Raw genomic sequence first — 14001 nt, 5'->3', positions numbered from 1 at the left:
GAGTTGTGCCACATCAGCAAATGAAGGTCCCGGAAGCTTTACTCCACCCACGTCATTAAGGTCGATTCTATATGTCTGTCAGTTTGTCATACTGTGGGGGCTTGTGTGTTGCTGTGATGCTGGAAGCTATGCCACTGGTATTCAGATACCAGCAGGGTCACCCATGGAGGACAGGTTTCAGCTCAGCTTCCAGACTAAGACAGATTAGAAAGAAGGACCCGGCAGTCTACTTCTGAAAAGCATTAGCCAGTGAAAACCTTATGAACAGCAGCAGAACACTGTCTGATACAGTGCTGGAAGATGAGCCCCCCAGGTTGGAAGGTACTCAAAAGATGACTGGGGAAGGGCTGCCTCCTCAAAGTAGAGTCGACCTTAATGACGTGGATGGAGTAAAGCTTCCGGAACCTTCATTTGCTAATGTGGCATGACTCAAAATGAGAAGAAACAGCTGCAAACATCCATCTGTCCTTATAGATCTCATATTCTAGTAGAAGACAATTAAAAAGTAAGCAAATAAATATATAATGTAAATTTTGGTAGTGATAAGGGCCAAGAGGAGAAAAATAATAGGTCAAAGGAGACAGAAAGGGTGTGCTGCTGCTATTGTTGTTAGATGCCACAAAGTCACCACATCCCCCACCCCCAGTTTCATGGCAACTCCATGCACAATGGAACCAAACACTGCCTAATAATGCCAATAAGCCCCTGGAATACACCACTCACGTAAGTTCTATCATTCCTAACCAAATCCCAAAGGTCTCCCTTGTTGGATGGATATAAGGTGAACTGCTGAAAGAACCCATAAACCAACCATACTGTGAGTGGCCTCCAGGAGTAAGTCCAAGAGAGGGAAAGAAGGAAAAAAAATGGAAAGGGGGTTGTCTTAGTTATCTAGTGCTACTGTATCAGAAATACCACAAGTGGGTGGCTTTAACAAACAGTAATTTATTTTCTCACACTTTAGGAGGGTAGAAGTCTGAATTCTGAGCACCAGCTTGAAGGGAAGGCTCTTTCTTACTGTCTGCTCTGGGGAAAGGCCTTTGTCTCTTTTCAGCTTCTATTCCTAGATTCCTTGGTGACCATGTCGCATGTATCTTTCCCTCACCTGTTCTTGCTTAGTTAATCTGCTCTTTTATATCTCAAAAGATGTTGATTTAAAACTATACTAATACTGCCTTATTAACATAACAAAGAAAACCCATTTCTAAATGGGATTATAACCACAGGTATAAAAACCAAAACCAAATCCATTGCCCTCAAGTTGATTCTGACTCACAGTAACCCTAAAGGACAGAGTAGTACTGCCCCATAAGGCTTCCAAGGAGCATCTGATGGCTTTGAACTGCCAACCTTTTGGTTAGCAGCCATAGGTCTTAACCACTATGCCGACACAGGTATAAAGGTTAGATTTACAACACAAATTTTGGGGGACCACAATTCAATCTATAACAGGGGTGGTTAAATGGATTGAAAGATGAAGAGTCTAGCATCCCATTGGCATTCTTGAACCATCTGTTTCTCTCGATCTACTGGCTCCTTCTGATCTTCAAACCTATACCAGTCCCACGAAAATTAAAAAATACAACACGAAAACCTGATATTCTCTCAAGATTCTCTCAGGTCCATTTCTATCTTTCCAAATAACCCCATGTCCTTGCCTCAACTCAGACACAATCTGATTTCTGCCCAGGACTGTATGCTCTTTGCAAAGCCAACTGACCTTTTCATGAAATCTAATGGCATCTAATCTTCTTAACATTCTCTGACTTCTCAGTCACCTCTGGTTAGGGTCTGTTTCTTGAAATGTCCCTCCCTTTAATGCCACGGCAGGGCCCCCTGGTTTTCCCAGGGCCTCCCTTATCACTCCTCTGGCTTTTTCACTGTCTCAACTTTGTCTCCCCTCCCCACTAACACTGAAAGCCAAAATGCAGTGTTTCAAGGTTCTGTCTCTGCCACCATCTTTTATATCTCTGCACTTCCCCTCTTAGAGATCTCATTCACTCTTGGAGTACTCGATTTTCCTCCCAGATCCAAGGTGACCTCCGATGTCTTGTGTTTTGCTTTGAGTCCTTCGCCTTCCAGTGTATTTTATCTCTCCTGGAGGAGTTATTGTTGGTTGCCATCGAGTCTATTCTGACTCATGTGTCACCATGTTAGAAGTCCTTGAGTGGCACAAACGGTTAAGTACACATCTACTAGCCAAAACGTTGGCAGTTCGAACCACCCAGAGGCACCTCTGAAGATAAGCCTGGCATCTGCTTCCAAAAGGTCACAGCCTTGAAAATCCTAGCAGTCCTACCCTGCACACATGGGGTCATCATGCACTTGAAGGCAATTACAATAACAACAACCTGGAGAGAAAATTCCTTCGAGCAAGAAGTCTTTTCTTATTCATTTTTTATTACCCATACTAAGAAGCCAGAGGGTCAAGGGGGGTTCTTATACAAATGATAAAACTGAGATCTAGAAAAATTAAATGACTTGGAACTTGTAATTTCTAATAAAAAAATAATAATAATAATACTGTGCACTTATTATGTGCCAGACACTGTTCTATACACTTCACATGCATTTACTCATTTAATCCTCACCGCAAACTTACCAGCTAGGTTACTGACACCATCCCCATCTTGCAGAAAGATTACATACCTGCCCGAGGTCACACAGCTAGCAAGTGGTCATCAGAAGGTTTGAATCTTAGTAGTCTGGCTCCAGAGCCCATGCATTTAACCAATGTTATATTGCAGACGAAATGGGTTCTGTGGCCTTTTTAAATGCAACCCAGGTCTCCTGATTCCTGGCTGGCATTTTTTTCTAGTAGACCATAGTTGCAAAATCACTTTTTCTTCAACTTATTTTTTAAACTATTTATAATTTCAAATTAGTTTATCAGAGAATCCAACCCCTTTTGTAATGTCCAACCAGTATTTCAGTATAATTATCCTAGATTTCCCACTCCACATTCTAATTTTCTACATACATCTGTTTAGCTTTAAGGTCCTCCTATTTCTGCATGAATTTCTTTCCCATCTGTCCCCCAGAAAGAAAGAGTAAATTAAATTAAGTCATTGAACATTGTTCAGGCAACTGTGACAGAAACTCAATAAGGTGGGAAATAAGCCAATAACATCAAGCTTCCTTTCATTAAGATTTTCAATACCTATTTGGTCAGGCTTAAATAAGGCTGGATTCATCCGAGAGCTCTCGATTTTAAATGCAGTGGGTCCCACACAGGTTGAAACCTTTGGATGGCAGCTGTGCCATTTCACACTTTAAAAGCCTGAAGAGAATTTTGGACTTCAAATAGTAAGCAAATGTCTACATTACAAAAAAATTAAGATCAGAGTAGCCTTCATATCAAAGCTGCCCAAGTGATTTCATTCTAAGGTGGTTTCATACTTCATTTGCCTGAGGAACCCCTTTCAGAAATCACAGGAAAATTTTACCATTGGATAGCCCTATAGTGTGTCATCATCTCCCCAAATTTTTTTTAACAATTTATTTTATTTTTTGGTGAAAATATATACAGCAAAACCATCAATCAACAATTTCTACATGTACAATTCAGTGACATTGATTATATTCTTCAGGTTGTACAATTATTCTCACTGGCCCTCTCCAAATTATTTCTCCACACTAACAGTAAACTCACTGCCCCAAGCTTCATATCTAACCTTTTGAATTGCTACTGTCAGTGTGATTCCCTATACATAGCTCTTTAAAAGCAGCACAATGTTCAAGGCAGACATTCTTTACCAATTAAGCTAAACTATTGTTTGGTTTTAAGAAAACTTCAAAACCAAACCAAATCCATTGCCGTCGAGTTGATTCCAACTCATAGCGACTCTACAGGACACAGCAGAACTGCCCCATACGGTTTAAGGAGTGGCTGGTGGGTTTGAACTACTGACCTTTGATTAGCAGCCAAGCTCTTAGCCACAGCACCACCAGGGCTCCAAGAAGGCTTCATGGGATATTTTTGGTTTAAGGTTTAAAGATTCTCTCAGGGCAACAGCTTTGGGGATATCCAGCCTCAATGGATCCAGAAAATCTGGATTCCACATCATCTCCCTAAATTTTTAAACCAGTTTCCAATATGTACCCAAAAAGGTATTTTATTAGAAGGTAAAAAATTATCAAATGTTTATAGCAGGGCAAAAATAATTAAATTTACACAGTTTCTCAATATCAATGCGGCAAATATTCATATTGATGAGGAAACTTCATGTGGCAAATCCCAATACTCTGTCAACAGGCTCCTGCTGTAAAGCCTGCTTCCAGGTTCTTCCAATGACCTATTTTTTTTTTTTTTAACACTAGTGACTCTTACCAGGTATAGCAGGCGATAACAAGGAACTCGTCTCATTATCTACCCAGGAGTATAAACCTAACAGCTGAGCCTGTAACTCCAATAATAAAGCAAGTCTCATTCAGCTGCCCTTGAATGTCAGAGACTCACACATTGCCTTTCTTTCAGAAGACTCCCTCTGCCCCTGGCTACAGAAGATCCAAAAGCATTCATGGTTTTCAGAGGGGATGACAAACCTCACCAAAAACCCAATAGCCTTCCTGCCTCTTAATGAGATTATGGAATATTCTTTCCTTTAAAAGGTATGTTCTTACACTAACTATGGAGTTGGATTGGGGTGTCATGTATTTTTACAGAAGGAAAAATATGATACTGTCCAACAAAGTGATATTCAACCAACATACATACGTGTTCCTAGTATTTAAGAGCTCTTTTGATTTTGATCAAAGACACAATCCATATTGACGTTAATTGTTGTTGTTAGTTGCTGTCAAGTCAATTTCAATTCATGGCGACCCAGATGTGCAGGGTAGAACTGCTCCACAGGGTTTTCAAGGCTGTGACCTTTCAGGAGCACATCACCAGGCCTGCCTTCCAAGGCTCCTCTGGGTGGGTTCAAATTGTCAACTCTTCAGCTAATAGGAGAGTACTTAATGATTTGAGCCACCCAGGGACTATAGGGTCGCTATGAATCAGAATTGACTTGATGGCAACGGGTTTGGTTTATCGGGTTTGGGGATTCCTATATTGATGTTTACCTAGCATGTAAGCAAATACAACAAACACTTTTGGAAATATAAAAAGGAAATTCCTGGAAATACTGACATAACGGCATTTCACAAAACACACAGATTTATACATACTAAAAACAGATACTATGGCATTTTTCAAGTTATCAGGTTAAAATTTTTTTTTTACACTCATATAAATCAGCTATATATTAGTAGAAAAGAAAACCTCATAAATTACAAAATTCAAAAAATAATCCAGGCCACAACTGATGACCATTATACCATAAAAGTAGAAATTTAAAACTGAAGTATAAACACAAAGACTTGTCGATTTAAAAGCATTCACTCAAATGACTTTCAGGTGATAATGTTTTAATTGTAACTTCGGACAAAGTTTTTGTGTTTTTGAGATTAAGAATGATGTTTCTGATGTAAACTTTTCAATGCCAACGTTACCCCCTATGTGTAAAGAAATGTCACCATCCCTAGTCACAGATCATCCCATGGTATAATTATGGATGCTAAAATTAGTTTGATTCCCATAGAAATCTCAAACTGGTAACCCTCCAAAAAAGCCTACAGAAGACATATTACTGCAGACATTAGGAAACATCTAGAATCAGCCTAAAATATAAAATCAGACCCTTTGGGAAGTTTTATTACAAATTTATGGCCTCTTTAAAGGCTGTGTTTAAAAGAAGATGAATCCTGAAGTTGGGTAACTTAATACTAACTCAAGCCATTTTCCCAAATGTCATTCAAGAACAAGAAAATTGCCGATTTGCCTCTAACTTATTCTAATTTCCCTAAAGCATGCTCTTCTAAGAGCAAAGAAACTCATTTAGACTGTTAATTAAATCTGTTCCCAAAAGATGAAGCAAAGAACATGAAGCTATAATTCTAAATACACCCTCCCATGTACCACCTTCTAACACCTAAAATATTTTAACATTTCTAAAAGGCATATCTACACAGAATCAGCCCAAAATGCAAAAATATTCTTTTGTTCTTATTCTGAACACGCCTCCAGAATTAAAAATAAGGCCTTTACAAGAACCATGACATACCAAAAAAGAAGGGAGAAAACTATATGGTTTAAGGGTCAAATAAAATTATTCAAAGGGCACCTTAAAACTCAGGCATTTTCAACAGAGAAATTATTTTCCATAAAAAGAAACATATGTGACCCACACAAATGTTTTCATTAAACCTAAAGTCTCATCTATTTTCTGGTTATAAAAAGTCTACATATGGAAAGAAAGTTTAAAGCCACTGAAACTTGAAATTCAATGTGTGCACACATAGACACACGCACATAATTTCTTGGATGTATAACTTTAAGCAGTGCATAAAATGCCTCTGTGGGTTTTTACTTTTTTCAATGTTAAATGATACCGAGTTTCAGAGCAACAGTTTTGTGCCTGGGTTTACACTTTAAGAGGATTTCTTATTTTCTCTGGCCACACACAGTAGGAAGAAATTTAATTTGGTCCTAAGAGTCTAGGCAGGAGGCACCAGTGGTTCTATTTACCTCTTAAACAAACTACACCACCAAAAATTTATCATCTGCCTATCCTTCTATATCCAAGCTTGGGCTCCTTAATAGATTACATGGCAGAGAGGAAAGACCCACAAGACGTGGCAGTAAACAGCTTCACCACTTAGCAACTCTATGATTTAAGTCTCCTAAGGATATAAGGTCACTATAAGGTCGCTAGGAGTTGGAACCGACTTGACGGCAATGAGTTTTTTTTTTAAGGATACTAAGAAGGAGCCCTGGTGTTGTAATGGTTAAGTGCTTACCTGCCAACCAAAAGGTTGATGGTTCTAACCCACCAGCAGGTTCATGGGAGAAAGATGCAGCAAGTCTGCTGCTACAAGAGCCTTGGAAAAGCTGTGGTGCAGTTCTACTACAGGGTCGCTATGAGGCACAACAACAAGGATACTAAGGAGTTCCTGAATGGTGCAAATTTTTAATGTGCTTCGCTGTCAACCAAAAGGCTGGGGGTTTGAATCCACTCAGAGTTGCCTTAGAAGACAGGAATGGTGATCTGCTTCACAAAGGTCATGGATTTGAAAACCCTGTGAAGCAGTTCTACCCCGCACACACGGGATCACAATCAGGAGTGACTGAGGCAACTAACAAGAAGGATATTTAAGGAGTCCCTCGGGGGGTGCAAATAAGCCCTGGTGGTGCAGTGATTAAAGTGGTTGGCTGCTAACCAAAAGGTGGTTCTAACCCACCAGCCACTCAGCTGGAGAAAGACGTAGAAGTCTGCTTCACAGCCCCAGAAACCGGTAGCTATGCGTCAGAATCAACTCAACAGCAGAAGGTTTGGTTTGGGTGGGGTGGTACAAATAGTTAAAGCACTTGGCTGCTGACCAAAAGGCTGGAAGTCTGAGTCCACCCAGAGGCACCTCAGAAGAAGGGCGTGGTGAACTATTTTAAAGAAAATAGGCCATTGAAAACCCTATGGAGAAGATTTACTCTGACACACATGGGGTCACCATGAGTCGGAATCAACCAGACTGCAATTGGTTTGTTAAGGACAGTAAAGGATTGCCCTCATCTGTACTGATTCCTTTACTGACCGCCCTACAAGTCTGCCATGAGAGGAAATATGAGAAAATGAATGTTCCACACTCAAGGCACACAGTATCTCTGTGGATAACGTACTCTTCCTCTGAAAGCCTTTTTTCTTCAGAAATCCACAAGGATCATTGCCTCCTTGCCCCCTCACCAACCCCACCACCACCACCACATGCACACCCTTCTGGTCTCTGCTTACGTGGCAACTTTGCAGTGAAGCTTTCCTTGACACTCTATTATTTTGTTAATTTGTAACTCTGTAGTTAGTCTGTTTTGCAATAGAATCCCATTATTTTAATTTGGAGGTATATTTAAGATGTTTTAACTTTCATTTTTTACCATTTTATTGTGATTTACAAACATACGCAAAAGTAGATAAAATAGGTTAAGTAACCCACACATACCTGTCACTTCGCTTCAACACTTAACACATAGCCTCCGACGCGGAAGTAGAAAACAGGCCATTACAAAAACGGAGCTTCAAGACTTCACTCCTTCCCTGAGCAAAATGAAACTAAACCTCAACCAATCAGATGTTGCTGGTTCCCGTAACCTTATATAACTCAGCAAATAAGATTAAACACTCGGTTCTAACCAATCACATGTTAGCTTGCTTGGCTTCTGGTTTGCCCAATAAAAGCAATCTGTTCCTGTACCTGGAAGGATCCCTAGTGGCACAATAGTTAAGTACTCAACTACTAACTGAAAGATTGGGGGTTAGAATCCACCAGCTGCTCTGGGGCATCCATAAGGATTGTTGTTAGGTACTCTCTGGTCAGTTCCGACTCATAGTAACTCTGTGTACAGCAGAACGAAAACACTGTCCAGTACTACACCATCCTCACAGTCTTTGCTATGTTTGAGCTCATCGTTGCAGCCACTGTGTCAATCCATCTCATTGAGGGTCTTCCTCTTTTTTGCCGACCCTTTAGTTTACCAAGCATGATCTCCTTCTCCAAGGACTGATCCCTCCTGATAACATGTCCAAAATATGTAAGACAAAGTCTCCTTATCCTCATTTCTAAGGAGCGTTCTGGCTGTACTTCTTCCAAGACAGATTTGTTCGTTCTTTTGGCAGCCCGCGGTATATTCAATATTCTGTGCCACCACCATAATTCAAAGGTATCAATTCTCCTTCATTCTCCCTTTTTCATTGCCCAGCTTTCATAAGTATATGTGGTGATTGAGAACCTTAGAAATCCTTTGGGGCAGCTCTATTCTGTTCTATAGGGACTCTAAGGATTTGACAGTAATGGGCTTGAGTTTGGTTCCTATTCCTCAGTGGAGCACCCAGCCACTTTGTGTTGTCACCAGACATCGTGTGCTGGAATAAAATCACAAGAATTTTATTAAAAATGGAATTTTTCTTTTTACATCTCCTTGTTTCAGCTATAAACCCTCTTCTTGACTATATTAGTATATATCTCAAAATGGTAAAGGCTCTTTTTTCTTTTTCTTTTTAGTAAACCCACAATTATATCACCATACCTATACAAAAAAAAAAAAATTTTTTTTTTTTTTTACCCATACCGGCTACTCCGTTTAAAATTACAACCCCCTCAGCGTTTCCTGTCTTTCCTCACTTGATTTTTCTCCATTATCTTATTACCTTCTGACATACTATGTATTTCACTTATTTGTTCATTGTCCGTCTCATCCAGTAGAACATAAGCTCCCTGAGGAGTTTATTATTGTCTGTTTTCTGCCATATGTCTCATGTCTAGAATTGTGCTCAGACATATTGAGGCCATTCAGTCATTCATTTCTGAATAAGTCGATCCATTCCAATCAAAAGAGCACATCAGATACGTGCTAAACATATATGCTAAACTTAAGGCATCACCCTTTCCTGGCTGCAAATGTCACTTTTTTTCAGCTAAATTTTTGATTAGACCAAGAGAACACAGGGTTGAAATTTGCTTTTTTTCAAGAAAATCTGAAATTCGGCTTTCCATATAATTGTTTAAGGGTATATTCAGGTGACGGAACAGGAATTTCAAAACAAACAAAATAACTATTAGCCCAAGAGACAGAAAGGGCCACAGGAACCAGAGGCTTACATAATCCTGAGACCAGAAGAACTAGATGGTGCCGGACCACAACCGATGACTGCCCTGACAGGGAGCACAACAGAGAACCCCTGAGGGAGCAGGAGATCAGTGGGATGCAGACCCCAAATTCTCATAAAAAGACCAGACTTAACGGTCTGACTGAGACTAGAGGAATCCCGGCGGTCATGGTCCCCAAACCTTCTGTTGGCCCAGGACAGGAACCATTCCCGAAGACAACTCATCAGACATGGAAGGGACTGGACAATGGGTAGGAGAGAGATGCTGATGAAGAGTGAGCTACTTGTATCAGGTGGACACTTGAGACTGTATTGGCATCTCCTGTCTGGAGGGGAGATAGGAGGGTAGAGAGGGTTAGAAACTGGCAAAATTGTCACAAAAGGAGAGACTGGAAGGGCTGACTCATTAGGGGGAGAGTAAGTAGGAGTATGGAGTAAGGTGTATATAAGCTTATATGTGACAGACTGACTTGATTTGTAAATGTTTACTTAAAGCTCAATAAAAATTATTAAAAAAAAAAAAAAAGGAACCTAATAATTATTGCCACCTTGACAGAAAGCCATTTTACTTCCTTACAGAAGTTTAGTTCCCGGGAGCACTGAGGAGCAGAGCATAATTTCCACAACCTGAATTCATACTTCCTGTTTATTAATAGGAGTCCCTGGGTGGCACAAAGGGTTAAGCACCCAAGTTCTAACTGAAAGAGTTGGCAGTTCGAACCCAACCAGAGCTACCTCAGAAGAAAAAACTGGCAATTTACTTCTGAAATATCATAGTCATTGAAAACCCTATGGAGTGCAGTTCTACTTTGACACACATGGGGTCACCATGAGTTAGAAATATCTCAGCAACAACAGCTTTGGGGTTTCTTTTTTGGTTTATTTATTAGTAGTCTAGGAACAGGCACATGCTAACAGTAAAATTTTCTGATTGTATCTTGAATTATAAGAGCTAGCATTTGTAATTATTATACACCAGCATTCTTCAAAGTGTTTCATAACAACTCTACAATGTAGGTACAAATTTTATCCCCAGTTTGTAGACGATGTTGAATGAGAAACAGAGTAAGAACTCTACATTGCAGAGCAGTTCAGGTACAGCCTCAATCCAGACAGCCAGCATCCCTAGCTAGTAAATGAGAGATCATTACTTGAACCCCAGCGGAATGCGTCCTCAGCCTGCACTCAATCTCTGCACCATCCCTAAAACAGCACACATCTGTGAGCTGCCAGGCTGGATTATCTGTGAGGAAACCAGTGCAGTGCAGTGGCTAAAAGCAAAAACTTAGGAATCAATTTGAACTAGATTAGAATCCCAGCTCTACCATTCATTGGTTATATGACCTTCAGCAAATTAATTAACCTCTCTGAGATTCAGTTTCTTCATTTATACAATAGGAATCATAATAAGACGTACATCATAGAGTTATTACCAGGATTAAATGAGAGACTTTTTGTAAGATATTTAGCATACCATGTGGTACTTAGTAAGTAGTCAATACAGCATAGCAATTAAGAGTAGTCTGTGGAGTCACACCGCCCAGGCTGGAATCCCAGCCTGGTGCAGTGGTGCAGTGGTTAAGAGTTCAGCTGCTAATCAAAAGGTCTGCAGTTGGAATCCACCAGCCACTCCTTGGAAACTAAAAGAGGAAGACAAAAAAATAACTGATACATTTGATCTGTGGTGTTTGCAAAGAATATTGAAAATACCACTGACTGCCTAAAACACAACAACAAATCAGCCTTAGAAGAAATACAATCAGCATATTCCTTAGAAGATTACTTTGGACACATCATCAGGGAAGACCAATTGCTAGAAAAGGGTATAATGGTTGGTTAAGTAGAGAGTTGAGGAAAACCTTTAATGTGATGAATTGATATAATAGTCACATCGATGGACTCAAACGTACCAACTATCGTGAAGATGCCAGAGGGCCAGGCAACGTTTCCTTCTGTTACAGATAGCCTTCATGAGTCAGACCCGACTCCACAGCAACCAACAGCAGCAACATACCTCTATTTTCTCATTCATAAAATGGGAAGAACATGCTTAGACCAGCAGCTAACATTATAAATTCTCATAAATGTTAATTATTTTATTATTATAACTACCCATGTCATTCCTTCTCAACATATTTTTAAGCCAGCTACTCATATTTCACACACCCAGATTGTTATACACAGAACAGAACATTAAAATTGACATTTCCACAGAGATCCCAAAAAATAATAGTTGTAAACTCCGAAGAAGGATGCCAGGTAACCATATTGAAAATTTACAAATGCAAAGTCCCAGAATTGGTTTCCAAACTCTTTGTCTCTTAGTCCACTGCCATCACCCAGAAATCCTCACCTCAATAATACAAAAAGACTGAGAAGAAGGAGATAGAAAATCCGCAATGCAATTTATTTGGAACACTGTTCACCCTGTAGGGAGTCTCACTCTCTCACCTTGAGTGCTTTCTTCTTTGCCTCAAGCCTGTTGAGAGTCTTCCAAGGGACCATTCACTGGACGTGAAATGTCTTGTGGGGCATAGGTATTGTGCCTGGGGAAACTAAAGCAGCCTGTGGTAGCAGGGCCCAGGTAGGTGCACTCAGATAGGGTGGGCCTGCATGCCCAGAGCTGTCAGAGCCAAGATGTGTGAGGATTTCTTAGGGATCCTGGGGTCAAGGGCTAAAGAAGGTGAGATTGGCACTATTTTAATTCCAGCCAAGAGGACCACCTGGAAGGGCGAGGGGCCTCCCACAGGGACAGCCTGTGGAATGAGGGCACTGAAAGGACTGAGGGATGTCAGCAAGCCAGAGGAGATGCGTCATCCACGCCAAGGGAGTTGCACTGTGCAATACTTGGGGAATCTTCAAGAAGCTCAAAAAATGGCCATTAGGAAGAGAGCTAGTTTTAAACATTCGTCAAGCCTGGAGAGAATGAAGCCACCCAGTTTTGGAAGGCCCTTCCCCTCTAACAGAGTAAACGCTGCATCTAGAAAGTGGGAGAGGCTGGAAAGGGACAGAAGAATCTGACCACGTCTCCCCTTTAGAGACCACAGGTTCCCTCCTACCTGCTGTGATTCCTAGCTAAGGTAGAGAGAAGAAGGCTGCAGGAGACAGACCCTGGTTATAGGGCTAGATGAGGAGGAGCCTTATCTTTGAATATGACTGAAATGTTAATATGTTGAAGTGGACATTTTAAATACAATGTTTGCAAACTATATATGTTTGCAAACTAAAGTATGATAACGCATTTACTAACAGTGAGCAGAAAAGCCACGGGCCTCCTAGAGTTTTCATCCAGAGGCAAGAGTATATCACCCCACTGAGTAAATTTCATGGGGTCAGCGGGAGACAAAAATAAATTTGTGTTTTGTTTACATTTTACATATTCAACAAACAAGCTATCTGTAGGTTGCCTTTGCCCACTGTGCCCCAACCTCCCATTCAGGTCTGGGAATGTCCCAGTAACCCTCACCCTACCTCCATGCTCTCATCTTCCCTTCTCCATCCAATTCCAGCAGATCTCACTTTGTGCCACTTCTAAGCTCACCTTGTGCCACTTCCACTGTAAGATCTCGCCGCCAAACCTGCTCGCTGTTGCCAGCACAAGTCATATTTACATACCTCTCTATCTTTACACATACCCCTCCCTCTGCCTGCCATGTCCTTTCCCCTCTTCTACACCTGGAGGACACCTGAAACACCTCATTAAGAAGGCCACCATTAGTCAGTTGCAAAAGGACAAATATTATATAAGACCACTATTATAAGAACTTGAGAAATAGTTAAACTGAGAAGAAAACATTCTTTTGTGGTTACTCGAGGGGGGAGGGAGGGAGGGTGAGAGAGGGGCAATCACTAACTAGATAATAGATAGGAACTACTTTAGGAGAAGGGAAAGACAGCACACAATACAGGGGAGGTCAGCACAATTGGACGAAACCAAAAGCAAAGAAGTTCCCTGAATGAACTGAATGTTTCGAAGGCCAGCGTGGGAGGGGCAGGGGTCTGGGGACCATGGTTTCAGGGGACATCTAAGTCAACTGGCATAATAAAACCTATTAAGAAAACATTCTGCATCCCACTTTGAAGAGTGGCGTCTGGGGTCTTAAATGCTAACAACCAGCCATCTAAGATGCATCAATTGGTCTCAACCCACCTGGGTCAAAGGAGAATGAAGAACACCAAGGACACAAGGTGATTACGATCCCAAGAGACAGAAAGGGCCACATGAACCAGAGACTACATCATCCTGAGACCAGAAGAACTAGATGGTGCCTGGCTACAACCGATGACTGCCCTGACAGGGAAC

This window comes from Elephas maximus, chromosome 4 (genome assembly GCF_024166365.1).
Source record: "Elephas maximus indicus isolate mEleMax1 chromosome 4, mEleMax1 primary haplotype, whole genome shotgun sequence".
Lineage (NCBI taxonomy): Eukaryota > Metazoa > Chordata > Mammalia > Proboscidea > Elephantidae > Elephas > Elephas maximus.
This window is presented reverse-complemented; position numbering follows the sequence as displayed.